At 37.7% G+C, this 24,786-nt stretch overlaps 1 pseudogene; it reads right to left on the bottom strand.

Moving 5' to 3' along the window:
* Window positions 1-24,546, bottom strand: part of LOC112926944 (2-iminobutanoate/2-iminopropanoate deaminase-like) — a 70,166-nt pseudogene extending 45,620 nt beyond the window's left edge.
* Between the last annotated feature and the right edge of the window lie 240 nt (window positions 24,547-24,786).

Here is a 24,786-nt window from a genome sequence, read left to right as displayed (position 1 = left end):
ATGGAACACTACTCAGGAATAAAAAGGAACCAGCGACTGATATGTTTAACAACCTGCATGAATCTCAAAAATATGCTAAGTGAAAGAAGTAAGACACAGAAGACTACATAGTCTGTGATTTCACTGATATGATATTGTGGAAAAGGTACCACTATAGTGATAGAAAGCAGACCAGTACTTACAGGGTTTGGGGTTGTGGGACGGGATTGACTATAACGGGGCTCTAGGGAATGCTTTGTGATAATGGAAATTCATGGTATGTTCGCTTCCCACTGAAGAGCAGACATTAAGAAGATATAGGGAGTAAGATAATAGGAAAGCATGCTCCCTTAGTAGGTTATAATCTGTGTAGACAATAATATTATAAGGTAAGTAATAATAAATATATAAAGTATTTAACTCTGGTCATAGGAATTTTGCCACCATTAATAATCAACAATTTCTTTCACTGCATATTGTCTGTTCATTATAGATATTGACTTTTGTATAAAGAAATAAGGGGATCTAGAGTCTTTGCACTCCACTTTAATTATTTCAAAGAGGAAACACTTATTTTTTTCCTATGAATTATGAACTGAGGAATATACTCTTCCACACAATGTCCCTTAATTTTTAAATATTTTCGAGTACAGTTTACATAATCTGTGGGTCCTAAATTTATACAGTATAAGTAATTTTAGTTTAGTGACATATACTTTAGAAAGGAAGGCATTCAAATATGTGTTCGACAATCACAGTGGAATTAAGATTTTCCCTATCCACAAACTTTAATTTCATTTAATTTATTCTGACTGACATTTGGTTTCTCACAAAGGAGATGAAATAAAAATTTTTATTCTTTCCAACTTGAGCATGTGGCTTTCATATTCAAAAGCAAATATTTACTGTATAATAATGCAGCAAAGAAAAGAAATGTGAAGTGGGGGAAACTCTGTCAGACATAAGCACTTGCTTTGATAATTGCTCTGTACTGTACTAAATATGCTAGTTTGCACAGTAAAAATACACTTAAACTTTTCCATTTAAATAATCACACATTATTTCTTAATTACTAAATCTAGAAGTGTACTCTTCAATTAATATCCATAAAATTAAAAAGATATCAAAGGATACTATAATAGAGGAAAGCACACCAAACTTAATTGTCTAGATAGGTGAATTTTCAGAAGCTAAATGTGCTTATAACCAGCACCAAGATCAAGAAGCATAATACCACTGGTATCCAGAAATTCTCTTCAAATGCCTCCAAGTCACTACACCCCTCCAGAGGGAAATCTATTTTCTGTCTTCTTGTAGCACAGATTAGTTTTGCCCGATTTTGAACTTTTACACAAATGGAATACACACTCTTTCTTGTATGGCTTCTTTCACCCAATATTATGTTTCTGAGATTCATTTTTGTGTGCAGCTGTAGTTTGCTCCTTCTCATTGTATTTGTATTCACTATGGAAAAAATAGCCCAACTTATTTATTCATACTGCTAGTTTTTAGTTTAATTGCAATTATGAATAGCTCTACTAAAAACATTCTTGTCCATATCTTTTAGTGAATAGGTACATGAAGTTCTGTTGGATATGTGTAGAGTTGCTAAGCCATAAGGTGGGTATATGTTTAGTTTCAGAAGTACTGCCAAAAAGTTCTCAAAGTGATTGTATCGATTTATATTCCTATCAGCAGTGTATAGAAATTCTGGTTGCTCTATAGCCTTGCTAATACTTATTTTCTGACTCAAAATTTTAGACATTCTAGGAGAACAGCTTTATAGAATTGTGGTTATAATGTGTACTTTCCTATGTTTAATGAAGTTGAATACATATTTTATATACTTATTGGCAAGTTGGATATCCTTATTCATGAAATACATGTTCAAATTTTTTGTTCATTTTATTTTGGGGTTTCTTTCCTTATCTCCTTTCTTTAACATATTGGTTTTAGGAGTTCTGAATATGAGACCTTTGTTGTATATGGGTACTACAAATATTTTACTTTCTATAAGATTCTATGTATCAAAGAATTTTCAGAAAACTTTCTCATGTATTATAATACTACTCTACAGTTAAACAGCTCATTACTTAGCTCTTAGTTTAGCTCTGATACATTGTTGTACAAAAGCAGCTGAAACGAATGTGTAAACAATGAATGTGGCCAGCATTGGCCTAGGGCTGGCCAGATTTAGCCAACAGGCCAAGGCAAAATAGGGGAAAAAGAAGAGTAGAGTGTAGACATAATCTCAAAAATGTTAGTATTACATTAACTGTAAATGAACCAAATGTTTTAATTAAAATTCTTTCTCTATTCTAGAGAAAACACACTAGAATGAAGATTGTCAGATCATATTTCAAAGAAACTAACAAGTAATACACCTTAGGTATAAGGCCCCGTTTAAAGCAAAAGGATAAAAAGTCATTCTATGCAAACGTCAACAAAAAGAAAGCTGACAAAAGTACACTAGTAATAGACAAAGTAGACTTTGGAGCAAAAATTATTACTAAAAATAATAAAACTCCTAATTTTGTATGCATAGTCTCCAATCACGTAAAACAAATCTGCTGGAATAAAAGAAGTCGTCGACAAAACCAAGACCATAGAAGAACTAAAATACCTGCATTAGGAACTGATACAATAGACAAAATAGTCAGTATATATATAAATTTAAAAATATATGATTAATTTTACTGTGTGTGTGCATGTGTAAAACATACTGCTAAATCATAGCACTCAATATCTGTATTATGCATATTCTATTCAAGTTCACATGGAGCATTTACCAAAATTAAATACATATGTTTAGGCTTTAAATGAAGTCACAACAACTTTTCCAAGTATTAAGTCAAAGCATATTCTCTGAACACAGTAGAATTAATTTAGAAATGGATAATAAAAATAGAGTGAGGAAGTCCCTAAATGATTTTTCTTTAGAAGCTTCTTTTCCACCCATGACCCTTATTTACATTTTCTGTTTAAGAATTTGTGAAAGATAGAAATACCGTATGATCCAATAATTCCACTACCAGTTATTTATGAAAAGGAAAATATTAATTCAAAAAGATATATGCACACATGTTTATTGTAACATTATTTACAATAAACAAGATATGGAGGCAATCTAAGTGTTCATGAAGAGACAAATGAATAAGGAATATGTGGATATATATACACAATGGAACATTATGCAGGCATAAAAAGGATGAGATCTTGCCATTTTCAACAACATAATGGACCTAGAGGGTATTATGCTGGAAAAAGTAAGCCAGACTGAGAAAGACAAATCCCATGTGACTTCACTCATACATAGACTGAAGAAAAATAAAACAAGACAAGTGAATAAACAAAAGCAGAATCAGAGAACAAACCTGATGGTTGCCAGGGGGAAGAGGGGATGAGGGGTTGGGCAAAATGGGTGAGGGAAGGCAGGAAATACAGGCTTCCATTTATGGATGAATAAGCCATGCAGATAAAAGGTACAGTACAGGGAATACGTAATAATGTTGTATGGTGACAGATGGTAGCTACAACTTGTGGTGAGCAGTATACAATGTGTAGACTTGTTGAATCATCATGTTGTACACCTGAAATTAATGTAACATATCAACTACATATCAATATAAAAAAGATAGATTAAAAAAAGATTTTGTAAAAGAACAGCTCAGGGGTTGTTCTTATTCATTCACTGCAGACCAGTCTTCAGTGGCAGGCTGAGTGCTCCAGTCTTTAATAGGGAGCTGCTGAATAGATGTGGGGCATCCACAGGCCTTCAGACCAGCTGGTGACCTTGGGTGGTATAGCAATAAATTCAGAAGCTGGCGCAGTCTGTTCACCCGCCGATTCCCCCATGGTCACAGCTTTTCTGGCAGCTGCCTACTCTTCCTTTTCAATCTGTGCAGGATCTCCATCGAAGTAGAAATCAGGCACAGTCCCCTTGGGTGTTCACTGGAGATGGTGCCACACATGCCCAGAACTTCCCTGGCCATCGTCTACCATATGATACCACTGAGTGAGCTCCCTTGTTGTTGGAGGGGGTGGCAGTGTCCACATGTTGCAGACGAGAGTCTATGTTACACAAAGCGATGTCAGTTAGGTTAATGTAAGACATCTTTCTGAGAGACTGGTGGTCATCCCTGGGACCAGTAACCATTGGAAGGCTGCCCACAGGAGCTTCTCCCAGGTTCTCTTCAGATTTTTAAAAAAATATTTTTAAAAATTTATTTATTTTATGAGAGAGAGAGAGAGAGAGAGAGCACACACCAGTGGAGGGAGGGAGAAGCAGGGCTGTATTCCAGGACCCTGGGCTCATGATCTGAGCCAAAGGCAGATGCTTAACCGACTGAGCCACCCAGGTGCCTTCTCTCCAGATTTATAATGTAGATGCCATCACTTCTCCTTTCATAGATGTACTGTTCCATTTGGAAGTCAAGGTTGGTGCCACCCAAATGGATTTCTCCTGTAAGTGATTTGAAGACATCTTTTCCTTCATTTGCAGGACATCAAGGTCCATCAGAGCTTCCCTTTTGGTTATGAAGGAAACACAGAACAGTGGCATATGGACTCCTTACTAGGCAGAATGGAAAAAGCAGCAATACATTTCTAAATTATCCACGTGTCAAAGTTGTAATCACAATAAAAATTATAAAATATTAAAAATAAAGGATAATAAAAATATGACATCAAAACATAAGAGTCAGCTAAAACAGTCTTAAGAGGGAAATTTATAGTCTTAAATGCACATATTAGAAGGAAAAGAAGTCTGAAATTTTATTAAATAGGCATCCCAATAGGTTAGATTAAAACCAGTGAAATGAACTCAAACAATATAGAAGAAAGGAAAAATATTAACAAAAAGAATAGAAATTAATGAAATTGAAAACAAATGCCAGAGAAAATCAGTACTACTAATACTGATAAATATCTAGGCAAAACTGATTAAGAATAAAATTAAGGAAGTTAAAAATCATCAATATCAAGATCCCACAGATATTAAAAAATTACATTATGTACGATTTTATGCCAAAAAATTTGAAAACTTAGGTGAAATATATAAACTAAAACAGGAGAAAATAGGAAATCTGAACAGTCTATTTTCTGTTAAAGACATTAAACTGTGATAAAGCAGGAACAACAAAAACCTCCCTAAAAGAAAATTCCAGGCCCACAACTCACTAAAAATCCTCCAAACATTGAGGTAAGACCTTTTTAATATTGTCAAATCTTTCCTTGAATAGAGAAAAAAGAAAACATCCAACTCCTTTTATGAAGCCAACGTGAACACTGATACCAAACCCTATCTGGGACATTTCAAAAAGAGAAAACTTAAAAGTCCAGTTTGCTGCATATGTGTAGATGAAGGAATCCTCAAGGAAATAACTCATCACATTTACAGTTATTTTGGGAAAGAGTGCAGTGTTGCTTTAACATATAGAAAATAACTCACCACAAAATAACAGAAAGAGGAAAAAATACAATAACCTTCATATCTGCAGAGAAACCATTTGATGTGGTTCTCTGCAAATTCAATACCTATTTTTGACACCACCATTTTTATTCAACTCTTCACTGGTGGAGGTGCCCGATGCCACATAGCCAGCCCTCGGAAATGGGAATATCTCAGGACCTGGCAATATCTCTGGATCCCTGATAATATTATTTCTGCATCTACCAGGAAGAGCACTCTTCTGTACTTCAAAACCTCTGCAATTTATCTTGAAAGGCAGAAATATTGCATGTAGTACAACCCAGCAATTTCACTCATTGTTTTGCCATGGAGAAAATTATGTACTTATGCACCAGGAAAAATTAGAAGAAAGTTTGTGGCAGCACAGATCATGATATATATCTTTTTCTATTATGAAAATTATCATTTCATTTCTCAAGATTTTATTTATTTATTCATGAGAGACACAGAGAGAGGGGCAGAGACACAGGCAGAGGGAGAAGCAGACTCCATGTGGGGAGCCCTATGTGGGACTCGATCCCTGGACCCCGGGATCACGACCTGAGCCAAAGGCAGACGCCAAACTGCTGAGCCGCCCAGGTGCCCCCAAAATGATAGTTTTAAATAGAGTTGATAATAAATTGTGGAAGTTTAACACGATGAAAGATAAAATCATGATAATAAAATAACCATCTAAGTGGTTTGTGAATGTTTAATGTTGAATGCATGCCTATATTTGAGACAAAAGGTTTTAAAAAATTAAGGGAATGATAAACACAAAATTTAGGATAGTGATTAGTGCTGATCTGGAAAGGAAGCAGGGAAATGGGATGAGGAGAAACACATGAATAGAAGCAAATATGTTTTATTTCTGGTTGGGGGATGGCTTGACTGATTTTTATTATATTATTATTTTATAATGTACATATTTTATGCATATATTTTCTTTGTATGTACCAAGTCTGTATACCAAATGACTAAGTCTTTTATCACCAATGGTAGTAAATTGAGGAGAAAAGATTTGCTGTGGTGATGATTCCCTCGCTGTGGAGTGCAGAGGCACCTACTTTACGTGGCTACTCAGGTGCTGTGTCTTATTTTGTCTGGGAGATGAGGGTCATCTAAGATGTTTCAAAACTACCAGCTGTGCTTCTTACTTTTGCAAGTAATATGAGTGCACATCCAAAAAGAAAAAAATTACAAGACTCCATTGAGCTCTTGGCAGACTGCTATCATCAGATTACCTCATAGGTTACTGCCCACCTTATGGATGAGCTTCTTTTGGAGACATCCAATGAGCTGTGATTCCATCACATTCCATGAGCTGAAGAGGCCCATGGACGTTGCAGACGTTCTGGGGCTTCTCTAGAAGAGAGAATGCAATCTGCTAGCAGCTTGTTTGGTCTATCCAGAGCATGGAATGAGCTCATCTAGCAAACATTGAGGAACAAAGTTCTAAAGGCCTGCCCTTTTAGCCACAGGGCAATTTGAATCTCAATATAATGTTTCTTGAATTTTAGAGCTTCCACTAACTTTCAAAACATTTCTTGTAAATATAAAAGTTTTCTGGTCTTAAAATTTTATAGTATCTGAAAGTTAGAGTTGACTGATGTAATATTTGTGTTTTCCCTCAGACTGTTCTGGATAGTTTAATTCATAGCTGCAACTGGTAGCTTGCCTTAGTCAAGATTTCAAAACTTTGTCTTTAGGATAAAGTTGCTCACATGTGACTAAATCAGCTTGAGTCTAAACATTCATTTATTTAAGATGTAAGAGTTAGAATTTACTCTTTTTTTTTTTTTTGATAGTAAAAGCAATTTAGGAGAATCATTTGGCATTGCTTTTGCTTAGCAAATTATCTATTATGTTATGATTTTGCAATGGCTAGAGAAAAACCTTCAAAACAGATAAAGAAAGAAAAAATAACTTTCCTTATATTTTAATTTTCTTTCTTATTATATGTACTAAATATTCTAGGGTTTGCAGGTTAGTAAAAGAACTGCAGCCATTCAAAGAAAAAGTAGGTGGCTCAAATAAAATATTTATTTGTTTCTGTGAGTCTATATAATCCAACTGTTATGGTGTAACTAAGGATAAATAAAAAGTCATATGCAATTGTTAAAAATGTCCTGGATGGAATTAAAATTTTGGAATTTTAAAATATCAAGCTTCTAGTTAACTGATCACTAGAATGAACTTACACTTACCACTTGGTGAATTATTTTAATCTCAACTGGCTTTACCTAATGATAAATATTTCACAATATTGCAGATGGCTTAAACTCTGTAGTATTGATCATGGCTAAAAGTTGTAATCATTTTAAAATTTTAAAAGTTTTACCTGTAAAAGGATTAGTCTCCTTTCAGAAGAAACACATAGTTTATAAATATAATGCTAAGCTATGACCAGCTTTGCAAAAACAGTTAACCTCTTCAGTTCAAGCATGCAGCGTACCTTCAGTTTAGAGTGAAGCAAATTATTAGTTCTATAATACAAACTGAGGTGTGCAACCGGACCCAGGATGGGGATAAAAGAACCACTGTGGGTCTTCGCAAGGATGCCTTAGGCTATCCTGCGGTGTTTGGATGCTAAAAGAGGAAACTGACTTCTGTATGTAACAGCACTGTGTTCAGGATACATGAGGACAGGATAAAAACAATAGTCCTCAAAGCCTCAGCTGCACATTCTGTCTTGATCCTGTGACTTTTTGTGTGTGAAAGTTCAGGTCTTTCTTTTTCTTTCTTTCTTTTTCTTTCTTTCTTTCTTTCTTTCTTTCTTTCTTTCTTTCTTTCTTTCTTTCTTTCTTTCTTCTTTCTTTCTTTCTTTCTTTCTTTCTTTCTTTCTTCTTTCTTTCTTTCTTTCTTTCTTTCTTCTTTCTTTCTTTCTTTCTTTCTTTCTTTCTTTCTTTCTTTCTTTCCTTTTTTTTTTTTTTTATACCAATTTGTGACTTTGTAAAATTAGCCAGGACACAGAGATCTCTGGCTTGTAGACGGGACCAGCTTTGACAATAATACCCACCTCGTTAAAATCTACATACTTAGGTGAAAAAAATTGGCCTGATTTTTCTTTGGTTCACTGCTAAGGGGATCTGTTAGTGACATTAGGACCAGTTCTGTCACATTTATCTATGTTGTCCTTTATGACAACAAGCAGAAGTCAGGTTTGTCCCATGGATCCCTGTGTCCCCAGCGATGAAGCCTGGCGGTGAGCCCGAGTTTGTTGCTATGTATTGTGCAATCTAAACATGCATGTGAGTGGACTCATCCTTATTAAAACCAGACTGAAGCAATGTGCCAGGAATTATTTACCAGGGTTTTAAAAATCCCAATAAAGCACGATTAAATAATAGATCAAAGGCATTCAAAAATCTGGTGGCCATTGATAAACTGGACCAAGTTGCTTAGGGACTTCTTAACTAAAATGTTTATATATTGTTAAAAGGGTTATTTAGTGATGTCATCATCAAGGGAGAAGGAAAGCAACCAGAGCTGTAAAAGCTAATAAAGTCACCTTGAATGAAATCTCTGGCCCAGCAAACGGATTGAACTCTAATGAGATTTGATGAAATAGCAGAGCTAATAGCAGCTATCCTGGAGGCATATTTAATAGTAAGAAAGAAAAAGCAGTAAGAATTTTCTTTCTTTAGCTTACATTTGAATGGTAATAATGAAAGATCCAATGAGGAAGTCCTGCTTGTGGTTCCTTTTTAGTACTTATCGAATAGCACCATGAAAAACTATCTTCCTGTTTGGGGGATGGAGCTATTTGATAAGCACGGAAAGGGCGAGAACAGGCATGACTTCTGTGCCATTCACACTACCTAGTTTTGCTACTTCCCCTGTTGCTTTTGAATGCAAGGAAGCTGGTGTCGTCTGAGAGCAGGGAGCAAGACAAAAGCTAACTGACTCATATGGGTTCTAATTTATGATATAGACTCAAAACAACACGCCCCACATAAGTGACGGCAGCCTTGAGAAAGCGTGGTTGAATTTCTATTGAATCGCATCCCTGTGCAGTTAGAGTTAAGTGGAGCAGAGCAAAGGTAGGATAGACCCTGTCACAGCACCATTCGATGTGAACATTTGGTAATTTTAAGGAGTGAAAGAGGACAAAACTAACATTTGCTAAGAGGCTGGTGCCTTACATTTTTTTTTCTTCATTCTATGATATAGCCCATAATATTCCCTTTTTTTTTTTTATTAATGAGGAAGTTGAGGCAGAGAGAGCCAAAGTGCTTTGCCAAAGGTTGTGCTTCTGATCAATGACAAAGCTGAGATTTGAACTTGGGACTGCCTGTCTCCAAATATTTTTGTTATTCTAGACTAAAACCACCCACCAGAATCATCTTTGGAGATTTGAAAAAAAAACACATGCCTGAATATATCCCTTACCGATTTGAAAGGAGGGGGAAGAAATAATTGATAAAATTTAAACTTGGACTCTGGATGAAATCACAGTGATTTATCTATATTAAATTTTCTGATTTTGGTAATAAAATTACTGTGGTAAATAAAGTTACTGTGGTGATATAAAATAATGCCCTTGTTTTTAGGAAATACGCCTAACTATATGTCTATATATAGATAGATATTGTATATCTATGTCTATGTAGAGATAAATGAACACATCAATAGGTAGTTAGGGACAATGATAAAACAAACAGGGCAGAATGTAAATAATTTGTGGTTCTGGGTGTGAAGCACTGTATTTTATGAAAATACTGACAATAATGCCTTTCATCTCATAGTTCTTTTATTAGTACAAAGGGTTTATTTTCCCCTCTAAATTTGGGTGGGCAGAAGTGATACGTATGATTTTCCAGGCTAGATAGTAAAAGGCAATACAGCTGCTGCCTGCTTCTCTTGCATGCTCACTCTTTGGAGCCCAGCTGCCATGCTCCGAGGAAGCCCAAGTAGCCCCAATAGAAGCATGTGTCACAGGGCCCCCTGGAAAGGAATGGAGGCTTCCAGGTCTCAGCCCTGGCCAAGCACTGAGCTCCTAGAGACCCTAATTGGCCAGTCAAAGGAAGAGCCATCTTGCAGTTAAAGGCACTTGAGCCAATACTGCTGGTGCTGCAAGAACAGAGCGGCAAGCCTGCCTTCTCACACCTGCCAAAAGCCAGGTCTGTGAGCTAAAACATAACTGTTTTTTTTTTTTAAAGACATCACCTTTTGAAGTGTTTATTCTGCAGCAATAAATAACAAGAACTCTGAGTAAAGAGCATAGAGCAGTTCTTTAGGTGATTCTCGCAGCTTTCTTATAAGTTTAAATAATATCAAAATGAAAGTTAAAAGTACATGTACTCAGACTCTACCTTCAGAGGCTTAGTGCATGGAGTTATGTGTATTTTGAAACAGCTAAACAAAACCAAACCAAACAAAAAAGCTTCTCAGGAGATTCTGATAGATATCTTTATTTATAAAGCACCAGTCCAGTTGGATCAAATTGATAACTATGATAAAAAATTATATAAGTCACAAAATCATGTCAAACGAAGTCAAGCTAGAATATAGCAAGAACTTGAATAAATTAATCATGCATATACATAGATGACTGGGATTATTTTTAGTTATTAACTAGAATTTTTTTTTAATGTGATATTTCCTTCATTATTTGAAATTTGAGGCCATTCTGATGCAACTTTTTAGTTTTTTTTTTAGGACTAAGTTTTTTCTTCTAGGACTGTCAGGTTGTGAATTTTTTTTCCATTCTATGTGTGAACTTGATATATGAAATACCTCTGTGGTGAAAGTTTGGAGAACATGGGTTATATTCTTGTTATAGACCTGTACCCTAAGAGAGGTGACCAACAACCCAGGTCGTATTCAAGTGATGTTTCACAGTTTGGAATTTATATAGTTTAATGTCAATATTCAAGTGATTGGACTTCTTGAGTGTACCATGATTGTCCTCCTAAGCAGGTCATAAGGAGGAGCAAAGGTTGTGCCATTTTGTAACAACAAAGGACTTCCCCACAGTGGCTGAGATAGAGAAATGATGCTCTTTGCCAAAAAAACATGTCGGGATTCCAGACAAGCATACTGTGGTAGGTATCCAGGATTGACCTGGAATTGAGCAAAAACCTGCTGCAAATATAGGAGCCCTTTTATATTGACCAGGAAAACACATATGAGAGTTGGGCAAGGTGGCCATGGCCTTAGGGGTATATTCATGTCAAGCACAATATCATGCCAAGCGCAATAAATTTCACACTCCGCTCATCAGTAGAGAATGGGATCTTGATATACTGTCAGATTTGTTTATCTCTGGTGTAGGTCCTCTATTATTTCTTCTTTTCGTGAATGGCACAACAATATACTCCGTACTCAAGCCAAAATCAGAGAAAAAAATTCTAGCTTTCTCTTCGTTCTTCATTTCCAGATCAAATTTCCGAGTTGTTTGGTCTCACCTAAAAATGCTGTGGTCTTTCTCCGCTCATCTTATTCCCATCTGCGATGCCCCAGTTCAGGCCCTTGTGGTCTATTACAAGTATTGCAGTAGCTCCTAACTGATCTCCTGACCTTGAGTATTGATACCTTCTGATTCACCCATCTCTCTTTCCTGCCTGTTACATTTAATAGATATATGCCATTATATATTACTATTTTTTAAAATAGATTTTTTTTGAGGAAGAGAGAGAGAGCAAGCACAGGAGGAAAGAGGGAGAGGAAGAGTGAGAATCCCAAGCTGCTTAGCACAGAGCCTGACATGGGGCTGGATCCCATGACTCTGAGATCACGGCTGGAGCCAAAGGCAAGAGTTGGTTGCTTAACTGACTGAGCCACTCGGGTGCCCCATATATTACTCTTGGTCAAAGTTTTTCAGTGTTTTTCATCATGTGCAGATTCAATTTCAGGTCTTTTTTTTTTTTTTAGGAATCTTGTGGCCCTTCCCAATATGGCTCTTCCCTACCTTTCTAATTTCATCTCTTGCCACTCTTTCTTCTTAATTTAATGCTTCATCCCTACAAACCCCTTTGTATTCCTAAGTATACTATGCTCTCTCCCACTCTTGTGAGAGTTTGCCAGGAGTTGCCCCTGGGCAAACTCCTCTCTGTCACGAATACCCTCTCTATGTTTGCTGCCTGCCTACCTGGCAATTTCCTATCAATGCTTCAAGTCTCAATCTAAATGCCATTATGGGTGCAGTTGTTAGTGTTGTCTCCATTATAGCAGTGATCATATTCATTCAACATCCAGCACATGTTTATTGAGCAGATACTGTAGGCCTGACCAATGTGGGCATTGAGGATAGAGAATTGAACAAGAATATAAAAAGTTTCTGCTTTTAAGGAGATGAGTTATATCACAATAGTAAATTTGCCTTCTCCCCACTAGTCAGTATAGAACTTGAGAGCAGGATATTCATTTTAATTATCTTTGTATCTTCTGCATCAAGCCCAGCATCTGTCCCTAAGAGGAACTGAGCAACATTTTATGATTATTTAATGAATAGCCTTATACTCATTTCCAAAGGACAAATTGAATCAAGGAGAAAAGTAATACATGTCACAAGACAGACTTCTTTTCAAAATCCTTGTTCCAAGTTTTCCTTTTAACATGAAGGTAATGAAATAGTCCAATGATCTTGTGCCTAAGGTAATCTCTATATGATGATTTTTCTTTCTTTTCTTGCATTTATATTGCTTTATCTCCTTTCCCAAGAAATCTATTATGCTGCTATTTCTATGAAGAAAGGGTAACTTCTAAGTGGAGACGATCCCAGGAAAGTCATGAGGGAATGACACCAGCTCTCCTGTCCTCAAACTTTCCTTTATCCCAGGTAGATCATCTTTTAGAGACTCAGGATACCCCCTCCTCCATAGCTAAACTTCCTTTCAGGGAAGGCTCGGACATCATGATATGAGGTGATTATTTACCCCTTTGTAAGACTATGTGAATATTTGGAAGCATATCACCTCTTCCACTGAATTTGTCTTGATTCTAGTGGACAAATGGAAAATTGTGATACTAAGAGAGTTTCAACTGATATGTTTTTGATGATAAAAATGCTCCCTCTCTCCATAAAACCATAAAAGATAAATGCCTATGTGTCTATTCTTATGCCCTCCCTGTTACTTGTATTTTGGTGGTCACCCTTGGCAAATTCAAATATGAGCTGGTGGTACTTATAAAACCAGGAACTGAAAAAGCATGCTCCATCCCCACCTCGAAACACACAGACATAGCCACATAGATTGGAGGTCTGGATGGAGTCAGCACACAGTCACTGGAGGAGGGAGGCTGGGCCGTGGCCCTGGAGATGGTTCTTATAATGCCATATTTCTAGGAAGGGATACACAGGTTTGATTCACTGGAAAAATTCTAAATACTTTTAGAACAGAAAGATCCTCCCCTTGAACAGAACTACTGTGGGTTTATTGGTTCAGGGTTTCAGGCTGTAATGGTTCTACCCAGGACAGAATTACTTGAAGGAAGTGGTCATAAAACCTTTTTAGTTCTTTTATTTACTAATGCAGTTTTACACTGTTCAATCTACTGAACTGCAGCTTTCAACAGAAACTACTACAGAGTTCCTACTATATAAAACAATAGCTATTGAAATCCTGCCTGCAGAGCTCCTGATACTGTTTTCTTTCTGGGTTGAGAATATTTTTATTCTTTGGGTTCTCTGTGTTTTATTAGAAGTAAGCACACAGATTTCAAATATTAAAACATACATGAAAATGTGTCTTTTTTTTAGGCTCAGTGGACACAATTGTGCTGAGAAAGTTGGGATAATGCCTGGAACTGACTCACCTCGTACAACAATCTTAAAGTTACTACATGGAGAGGATTATTTCAGTATCCTGTGGCCTTATAAAGAATCGGAAATAAACATTTAATATGTAGCCACTCACTCACATGTACTGAGTCCCCATCGTGCATGCGGTAGGCTCTCTGTTAGTGTCTAGACATTCAATGGCAAACAAAGTGGTCTCTTCCCTACCCTCACAGAGTTTACAAAGAGAAGGCAGATTAAAACAGAAAAAGATGCCTCAGAAACAGATAAACACAGGTCGTAATAAATGCTAAGAAGAAGACACAAATCAAAAGATTATAGTTGATTCTAATTTGCATTGGGGTCATATAAGGACAATCAAGATCTTTTATTTAAAACCCCCAAATGACTTTCTGTTACATTTAAAGTCAAGTTCAAAGGGCTCACTGATGTGTATAAGGCCTTGCATGGTTTTGTTGTAGTCTACCTGTCCAGTTTCCATTTGTAACGCTCTTCTCCCTTGTGCCCATAATTTATTCACATGGGTCTTCTTTCTATTGCTTACTGTTCCAAGCTTGATTCTGCTCCAGGGTCTATGCTCTTGCACTTCACTTTTCTTGGAATACTCTTCCCTTGGATTTTCTCATGGCTGACTTCTTCCTGATAGGCCTCGACACAACAGCACCTCTTCAGAAAGTCTTTCACTGCTCATCCAATTCAAATAGCTCCTTCCTTCTCATCTGTCTTTTCACCATCACAATACGTTAGACTTAGATCATAGAATTATTTGACACCCTTGTTTTGTGTGTGTGTGGGGGGGTGGGGGTGTGTGTATGGTTCCTTTGTTTACTTCTTTATTTTCTGTTTCTCACACTGGAAGGTAAGCTCTGTGAGATAAGTGAGACCTCAAAACTGACCCCAGCACTTAGAATTTGGAATGAAGAAGTTTTTCTTACTCTAGAACCACCTCTGAGTCATAGATGCTAAATATAGCCAAATCCAATTCAGTGCTTTCTTGAAGTTGGCCATCCGACTTGAATCAATAATCAGGTAGGAGATCAACTTCTGACTGATATCTGTTGAAGACTTCTTAGTCAATCACTTGTACACATTTCAAGGAGGTAAAATTTAATATAAGAGTCACAGGACAGTTAAATTCACTTATAAGTAAAAGATTTCCAAAACAATCGAGTTCTAGCTTAGTTGAGACATCTTTTCTTTCTTCTTCTTTCTTTCTTTCTTTCTTTCTTTCTTTCTTTCTTTCTTTCTTTCTCTTTCTTTTTAAAGATTTTATTTATTTATTCATGAGAGAGACAGAGAGAGAGGCAGAGACATAGGCAGAGGGAGAAGCAGGCTTCCTGTGGGGATCCTGATGTGAGACTCAATCTCAGGATGCCGGGATCACAACCTGAGCCAAAGGCAGACACTCAACCACTGAACCACCCAGGAGCCCCGGAGGCATATTTTCAAATTGCGTGTTTTAAAGAGTACACATACTCTAAAACACCTGTAAATGGCCCACTTACAAGTTCTAGTATGTTTTACCCAGAAGAGAGAGTCACTTCAAAGTGTAGTCTTAAGATACAGAAAAATATTTTAAAGGAAAAAATTGTGGAGTTCCACTCTCAATCAGGACTACTATTTCCTCTAAAAAATTCCCTAATTTTTCATGGAATGGCTGATATGAACAACAACAAAAAGAAACGTTTCATTTTAATTGCAAAGGCATTTGTGTTAATGGTGGCTTCCCTAATTTAGTATTATAGAGCTATAGCTAAACTACATTTGCTAACATTTTTCTGGAATGTCAGCACATCTGTAGTGAATTTGTAACTGATTGAAGTCAAAACAAAGGAATTAATTAAAAAAATTAAAGTCTGATAGAGTTGACACACAATATTACATTAGTTTCAGGTTTACAGTGTAGTGATTCAACTCCTCCGTTTTTATACTGTGCTCACCGCAATGTAGCTACCATCTATCACCCCACAGCACTATTACAATACTATTGGCCAAATTCCATATGTTGTGCTTTTTATTTCCACGACTTACTCATTTTATAACCAGAAGTATCTGTATCTCACCTTTTCCTTCCCGCATTTTGCCATCCGCCTCTATCCTTCCCCTCTGGCAACCATCAGTTTGTTCTCTGTATTTATAGGTCTGATTCGGCTGTTTGTCTGTTTGAAGAAACTAATTTTGGAAGATTAATTTCTAGTTCCTTCATATACTCTTAACTGCTTTACTTGATCCTAGCGTTTTTAGAAGACTAAAGAAGAGCTATTGAGTGAACTTCTACAAAGAATGAAAACAACAGTATTAAAGCCAAATCAGAATAGAAAATGAAGGAGGGGCTCTTGGGTGGCTCAGTGGTTGAGTGTCTGCTTTTGGCTCAGGACGCGATGCTGGGGTCACCAGGATCGAGTCCCACATCGGGATCCCCTCAGGGAGCCTGCTTCTCCCTCTGCCTGTGTCTCTGTCTCTCTCTCTGTGTCTCTCATGAATAAATAAATAAAATCTTTTAAAAAAAGAAAATGAAGGAGAAACAACCCTTTAGCATTCAAAATCTTATATAACTTGCCATACACATGTGACTAGCTGGTAGAAGGGACATGGGCCCATCAGTATCCAAACTTATTGTCTTCTTCTTCTTCTTCTTCTTCTTCTTCTTCTTCTTCTTCTTCTTTTTCTTCTTCTTCTTCTTCTTCTTCTTCTTCTTCTTCTTCCTTCTTCTTCTTCTTCTTCTTCCTTCTTCTTCTTCTTCTTTTTGACTTTCTTCTTTTTAAAGGGGAACTAGTAATGCCCACTTGATGTCATGTGAAGGGAGAGCTCCCACTGGGCCTCTTCCTTGGTTTTCAATACCGCAGAGAAGTCTATGTGCAGCTGGTACAGCTGTGTATCTCAGCTCAGACAAGCTGAGAGAGCCAGGGGGAGTCCCAGTGCAGTTGTAGGAGGAAGGCCAGGGGCCTCTGCAGTTAGCACCGGGTCTCAGCATCTCTCCTGCACCATGGTTGCTGGCCTTGTCTTGATCAGCAGCTGTTTTGGAGCTGGGCTGACAAGGCTCTGTGAGGATGAAGCAGCATTGTATGGTGTCTCTCTTGTTAACTGGCTCAGGTAGAGGCTGAAGCGTGACAGGATGCTGAAAGGATTCTCCATGTGAGAAATATATTTTCAATTTATTAGGGAATTCCAGCCATTGGGCTTATTCGTATTAACTTTTTGTTTATCAAAGACGTTGGTCATAGAATAAAAAGAAATTAGTTTCTTTACCATAAGATGGTATAACAGCTGCATTTTAACTGCAGATGTGGTCGGCATAAATAGGCTTTTATTTCCCTTCCCAAATAAGATTTTACCAGGAATAACTGTGGGTGTATTATGGGAAAGTAAGGTAATAATGGCGATACTTTTATTTCTCCAGGTAGCATCCATCTCCTACCCACACACTGACAAATTAATTTCAACTAAAAAAAGTGTCTTATGGCTTGTTAGCAACCTAAATTAGCTTGTCGCTCATTAATTCTGCTTCACCACGTTGCCGGAGAGATGCTGACACTGCCCTTTTGCTTTCTTCTTTGGTATATTAAAGACAAGTCATTAACAGAATATTTGTGATTGTTGTGCCATCCTGAGCAGATAAAGGAAATCCTTCTCAAGTTTCAATACATAAAAATTACAAATAAAATAGAACAACAGCAAAAACTAAAAATCCTCATATATCCACCTGAGCTCCAAAGAAAGGGGACTCCTTAGTTAAATGAATGAAGAGGGAATTGAAAACTCAGTTCAGGGCATTTGATGTGACATGAGGGCCTGACAAGGGAATCCGGACTAGAAGTGGGCTCTGTGTCTGCAGCAGGCTGGAGCTGAACTCCTCTGGTGACCCAGAGCACCAAGATAAAAGCACATAAAGTTGGTCCTAGACTTGTGAGACCCACAGGGCTCAAAATTCAAAGCTCAGAATTGCTCAGTAGGACTCTTCCCCCATATCTAACCAAAAATGACAAGCGAAACAAGCAGAAACAAGTGCCACGAAGGCACTTGCAGAGAATGCAACAAGTGAGTGACTTCGCTCGCACAAATATTGTGGACATGAAATGTCTGACAGACCATATGGGGTGATAGCCAAGCAGTAGATAAAATGATAGGTAACTTTAGAAACAAACTGAAAAAGAGTATTTAGAAATAAAATTTACAGAAAGTGAAGCTTTAAAAGTGCAACTAATTAAGTGGACAGTGTGATCATAGAGTTGAAAAAGGTAATGGAAAGACATACAAATGGAGAAAAATTAAGCATAGATAAAGAGACAAAAAATATGAAAAAGATGCTAAGATCTGTAGAGGAGAAAGTAAAAAGATCCATCAACATATGCCGATAAAATTCCAGGAAAAAAAAAAAAAGAGAGAGAATAGGGCAGAGCATGGTATTAAAAAAAAATAATAGCTTGGAACTTCCTGGAATTGGAGATCATTCTCAGGTTGAAGAAGTACACCATGATCCAACAGGAAGGAGAAAAATAAATTAGAAACCATGGCAAAATTGCAGAATATCAAGAAGAGAAAAACTTAGTTAATCAGAGGGAAAAGCCAGCTAACTTCTAAAGGAAGAATGATTAAATTGGCAACAGTTTTCTCAGCAGCTGCAATCAGAGCGACAAAACAGTGAAATAAGAGCTTCAATGCTCTGATGTAAAATCATTGTCAACCTGGAACTCTACTCAACTATGACCTGAGAATGAAGGCAAAATTAAGATATTTTGAGCAATTTAAGATAGAGAAGACCTGTTTCCCAAGCATAGGCGTCAGCCTGTTCTCGCCCCAGATGCTCTCTTCTTTAGAAGTTTAGCTATTTCGAGATGGATGCTGTGTAACAAGAGTGGACGGACATGGATTTGGTGGATGGGTGCTGACCACCCATTACTCTCTCTTTTCAGGGTGCCTTCCAGGATGAAGAGGCCAAAGCTGCGCTCTTAGGCACCGTCTTCTATGTTTCCCAGGCTCCTCGCAGTGGATTGCGGCAGTGATTCATGCCCTGTCAGATGTACTCACACAAGATCTGCATTTGCTGTTTGTGCTGTGTCTTGTTGGCAAGCCGAGTTGTGAAGCTTTGTCCCCATGCTGGAGTCCTAGCAGAGGCCCCAGGGGCCATGAGCTACTTTTTTTGTCCATACAGAGAGGCGGTGTGGAGAACACCCAATTTTTTGGGTGTAGCTGGGGCAGTTTGCCTTGGATCTCAAGACGTGTAGTAGCAGAGTTGCAGGGATTTTCTGTTTGTGGTGGCTGCGTGTGTGTGGTCTCTTCCTCACCGAAGGGGGAGATTGTAGCCGGGAAAGGATGGTTCTGGAGCAAGTGACTTCCTGTATATGGCAGAGGTAGCAAGTCTTGGTAACCGTTTTTTTTTTTTTTTTTTCCGTCCTCTGGTGAAGATATTTTCTTTTTCTTAAAAATATAATTGTACAATGCTCTTCAGAGAAAGAAAAATTCCCTCAATGCCCCCAAATACCATGTGGATTAATAATCTTCCTCTCTTTCAAAACTAAATATGTAATTGATAATATGCAACTGATTTCTTGTGAAATATAGTATTTATGTTTTTAAATTTTCTTTCCCTTTATTTTAACTAAAGCTAAGTCCAGTTTAAACCTATGCTTTTTGTAATGAGCCAAATCAAGTCTATCATAGTTCAAAGATGATGAAATAAAATGCTAAATGGTGATGCTGATAAATACTGTCAATTAGCTGGTACACAGTGATATGAATTTGCTGCAGGAAGACAGATTCTGATTTAGATACAACAGTGGTGAGGTGTGGCCATAGCGTAGGCTGCAGTGCCATGCCCAGGTCATTATTATTCACTCACACACCCATGCCCCGGCTGCCATGGGTGTTGACTGCTAGTAGCTCATAGCTGTCCTTCTCTAAAGAAATGTTCCAGATGTTGGTATCCAGGTTACCTGGAAATTTATGTATCACCCTCCAGGGGTGGGGATTAGAGAATAGAGCAGAGTGTAGTATTAAAAAAACAAAATGTCAAAGAACTTTCTGGAGGGACACCTGGGTGGCTCAGTGGTTGAGCATCTGCCTTTGGCTCAGGTTGTGATCCCAGGGTTCTGGGATCAAGTCCTTCATCGGGCTCCCTGTGTGGAGCCTGCTTCTCCCTCTGCCTGTGTCTCTGTCTCTGTGTGTCTCTCATGAATAAATAAATAAAATCTTTAAAAAAGAGAACTTTCTGGAATTGAAGACCGTTCTCAGGTTGAGGAAGTACGCCAGCCAACATCTGAATGGCAACAGGGCACAAAAGGCCAGTCTTCCTACTGCAAGGGCGATCATCTCTAGGTGATATGTGCTCCAGAGTTTTCCCATGAGATCAGGCTGAAATGAGTCTCCAGTTGAAACTATATTTTCTCTTTGCTCCCCCCCCTGCCCTAACCTACCTTTAGTCTTCTTCTGAGAACTCACTCAGTAAATCTTGAATATGAAACAGACCATAAGGATAGGATTCTTTCATTCTCAAGTGGTTTGCAAAAGGATCCTGTTGTTGGTAATGGCAGGCGGAATGCTGATGGCCATGAGAATGCTGTATTGATAACGTTTGCAGAGACTTTCCCTTGTGATGGATTGGGGTGGGATAGAGGTGAAAGAGGATGCACTAGATAGTGTAATTTCTTGAGCATTTGAAAGGTTGGTGGGGGCGGGGTGATGGTAACTCTAAGGACTGTGGAATTGGAGGTCTGGGACTAACTGCAAATCCTGTGTTGCCAGGGAGGAATGGTAGGCTTAGATACATTAATTAACAACTTCAAGTTCAGTGTGATGTGTAAAGAACCTTTTTTTTTTTTTAAAGATTTTAGAAATAAAATCTATAGAAAAATCTTCATTCATGAGAGATACAGAGAGAGAGGCAGAGACATAGACAGAGGGAGAAGCAGGCTTCTTGTGGGGTGCCTGATATGGGACTCGATTCCGGGACCCAGGATCATGACTTGAGCCAAAGGTAGATGCCCAACCACTGAGCCACCCAGGTGTCCCTAAAGAACCTTTTTAAACAACATTTCAAGAGTCTTTCCTCTTCTGCAACCAGAAGGTCACATAAACCATGACTTGGGCATAGGACTGAGTTGTACAATTGGAAAAGACTTCAACCTCCTCCAATTCAAGGAGGTTGAATTTTCAGCCCAGGTAAGTCTCTGTCCAAGTCAGAGCTGTGCTACGGGAGCAGTGGGACCCCAGGACTTGGAATGGATATACTTGAGAACCTTGAATCCATAGAGAACCTCGAACCCTTTGCAGTAGTGGCCTATTTTTTCATATTTGAGGATAAAAACTGCAGACACAGAGCTTGTTCTCAGCATTAGCCCTTATTTCACACTCCTGATCACCAAAAAATAAGTAGAGTCAAATTCCAGCATCACTTAGAGAAAAGTGATGCGCCTATCTCAGAGGCAAAGATTATAAACCAAACAAACTGTGGAACTTGATTAGCTTGTACTGGCAGGAATCAGGAGAATATGAAGAAGGTCTTGGAGGTCCCTGATAGATAAACAAGAGTTTGTCAATATGGGGCATCCTTCCATGGCCCAAGATTCAATACTCTGGCATAAGCAGTTGTAATACCTTCTAGATTGGAGCCAGACGCCTGGAAAGCTGTGACCTGTACTGAAAGAAGTAAGAGGGCAGGGCTGCTGTGGCAGACTGGAGAAGAGGGGATGGGTCCAGAGAATTAGGAGTCTTAATATTTATCCTCAGGAAGACCTGGAGGTTACCATGCTCTCCAAGTCAGTAGGGAATCCACCGATGAAGGGGAATCCAGCTTCACTGAGAGATCCATGGTGCTTGGTTTCTCCAGGTTAGAGCTAATGGTAGGAGCTATTACAGATTAGGCTCCTTAATCTCAATGCAGATAGGAGAATCCCAGAATGGCTGAGGGAAGACACAGATTTAGCCATCAGATGCAACATGGAGCCCCTGAAATATATTTCAGCATTCCCTTGATAACTACTAAGTACAGTATAAAAAACAAAAAGCACAAGTCAAACATTCCCATCAATGAAGATACAAAAATTAAAAAATACTGATAAACCAAACGTAACAACATATGAGAAATTAGTATGTGTCTATATAAATATATGTTTATATTTGGGACCAAACTAAGTTTATTCCCCAAATAAAAATGTTAGTTTAACCTTAGGAGATGAAATAATGTAAATTACCACACTAACAGAATAAAGAAAATAAAAAAGGCAATTACTTTGGCTAAAGAGAAAGAATTGATAAAAATACAAAAAAAAAAAAAAAAAAAACTATTCATGATTAAAAAGAAAAAAGAAAACCTCAAACAGATTAGGTATGAAGCCAAACTCCTTCATCTGAGAAGGTTAGCTGCAAAAAAGATAAAGGAATGGTGACATATAGAGTCACTCCTTTCAATAGAAAGAATAAGATGGCAGTGACTACCGTCACCCCTTACTTCAGCATTGCATTCTTATTGGGTGCAATAAAGGAAAATAATAATAATAATAATTAAAAGTAAGGACTGGCAAGAAAGAATGAAAATTGCTATTACTTACCAATGATATGACTATGTAGTTAGAAAATCCAGAAGAATTTATAGCTAGATTTTAGAATGAATAAGAATGCTAATCAATTTTCCTGGATGCAAAATAAAGGTACCAAAAGCAATTGCATTTCCGTACAGCAGCAACAAAGAGATGAGAAGATAAAAAGCTTTGGTCCCACTGTAGGAAGAGAGTGTAGGCGGTCATAGAGGAGACTGAACACTCCCCATACAGCCCCCCCCCCCCACCCCAGCATCCTTTCTCAGTTCCACGGTCCATTTCATCTTCAGATTATGGGCCACCTTAGTTCCTGGGCAGTCCAGGAATAAGATGACGGACACCTTTCTATAGCCTTGAGCACAGCTAAAGTCACCCTGTGGAATTGGTTACACCAGGGCCCAACCATGTCTATACGGCCTTAAACGAAGGAAGCACCTCCAGGGGAGTTTCAGATTTTAATCAGCATAATGGAAATCACCAGCTTGAAAACCTACTCATGTTCGGATCAAAGGTCATACCCCACTTCCGTGGTTTCCTGGGCCAGTCGCAAGATAAACTAATTCTAGTACAAGTATCTAAAAATATCTGGATAAATGTTTTATACAATATTAACCTTTGCTAATTCTGTGTGTTAGGTAGAGGAATACGTATTACATGGGTCTCCAACCTTGTCTGTAGTTTTTAAACTTTTCCAAGTAAAGAAGTGATTGGTGGGATTTGATTGTGATTGTTATTTGTGCGTGTTGAGGTTTATCTTTTTATATGAACAAAGGTTTGTCTAGTTTATAAAATGTGATCTCTGCAAGTAAGTTATAAGCATGGTCACCTTTTGATCTTTTCATTATAAGCCAAGTATGATTAAGTTGACAGGCTCTCAAAGATTCCCCAGCTTCCACTTATTCCTTCGAATACATCTATTTTTCAATATATAGTATTTTCTCATTGGTCATAGCTATTACCAGGACTTCTATTATAATTTAGGCTAGCCAATTAACTGGAAAGGTAAAAATTTCTTGGTAAGACTGTTGAGATTGGCAATAGTTCCTACTTGCAGTAATATATAAACTTCTTTCAAATAAATTAAAATTTTCCTCAAGAAATTGTTATATTTCTATCATCTTAGGAAATTACAATGACAATTAATCACTACTGTTTCTTCTCATTCATTGCATTATAAAAATGTAACTGAGTAGTCTTTAACTCACATATTTGACTTTGTATCTCAAGAGAAATAAATTGCTTAATTCTTAGCCGAATTTTACAGATGGCCTCAAACTTCAGACAATCACCTCAGTTGGGCCAAATCTATCTTTTCAAATATACTGAAAGTCCTATTTTTTTAAAGCTATCAATGAAGTGCCTTTAGAAGGAAAATTTTCCCTAAAGTTTCAAGTAAATCCCCAATCCTTGCAAGACATCTTCCCAGCGGTCCATAAGGAAATTGTCTTTCATAAAACTAGATTAAGAGAATTCTATTAGTGGACCAACTCAAAGAGAACTTGTACCCTCCCTCAGGAAATCTGAGTTATATTTGGGGCACTTGCTGCAGTAATGTACTACTATTATTTTTTTCTAAGGTAATGAAAAGGAGTAAGTGAAGCAAAGTGATCTGACCTGGTACATCAGCACTGGGTAGCAGTGAGACACTGCCCGGGCTCACAGTGCCACTTAGCTCTTGGGACACACTGGTGCTGATCTCCTGAGTACAGGGTAGGGATGTTATATCCCATAACAACCGACACAGTGCCTCTTACAGAGTAAGGCGTCAACACGTGCTTTCCATCTAATGCAGACAAATGTTCAGGAGAGACATTGATGTCTAGGTCGATGTAGTTGACCATTTATGTTGGGGACTTTATTTCATTTCGTGCCAGGAATGAAGTAACACTGTGAAAATAAAGTGTTAGGTGGTGATGTCTGGTTTGATTTGTGTATTTTAATCAATTTTTAAAGCCATTGCCTTTTCTCTGTGTGGACAAGGTTTCGGAGTTTGCCACGCACACAGATTCCTCTAAAAGCTGAACATAATTTTATACCTTAAGCATTTCAACACACGGAAATAAATTAGATATATTTCATAT

The sequence above is a fragment of the Vulpes vulpes genome, chromosome 10 (genome assembly GCF_048418805.1).
Source record: "Vulpes vulpes isolate BD-2025 chromosome 10, VulVul3, whole genome shotgun sequence".
Lineage (NCBI taxonomy): Eukaryota > Metazoa > Chordata > Mammalia > Carnivora > Canidae > Vulpes > Vulpes vulpes.
Note: the sequence above shows the minus strand (reverse complement) of the source record. Positions and strands in the feature narration are given on the sequence as shown.